A 224-nucleotide genomic window follows, 5' to 3' on the forward strand; every position below is an offset into this window, starting at 1 on the left:
TTTCAAAATTTTATGGTGTATAGGAAATGCTATATAACATCAGTAAAATTTTCATGTATCTACAGTTATCGTTTTGAGTTACAACAAAATAAGGAAATCGCTACTTGAGAAATCGAGTGAATATCCAATGTTGTAAAAATTTGAATTTCAAACGATCATAAAAATTTAATTTGACTTTCTTATAGATATTTTTTGTTTGATAAAGGTAAATAATCTTATAAGGA

Source organism: Acyrthosiphon pisum, chromosome A2 (genome assembly GCF_005508785.2).
Source record: "Acyrthosiphon pisum isolate AL4f chromosome A2, pea_aphid_22Mar2018_4r6ur, whole genome shotgun sequence".
NCBI lineage: Eukaryota > Metazoa > Arthropoda > Insecta > Hemiptera > Aphididae > Acyrthosiphon > Acyrthosiphon pisum.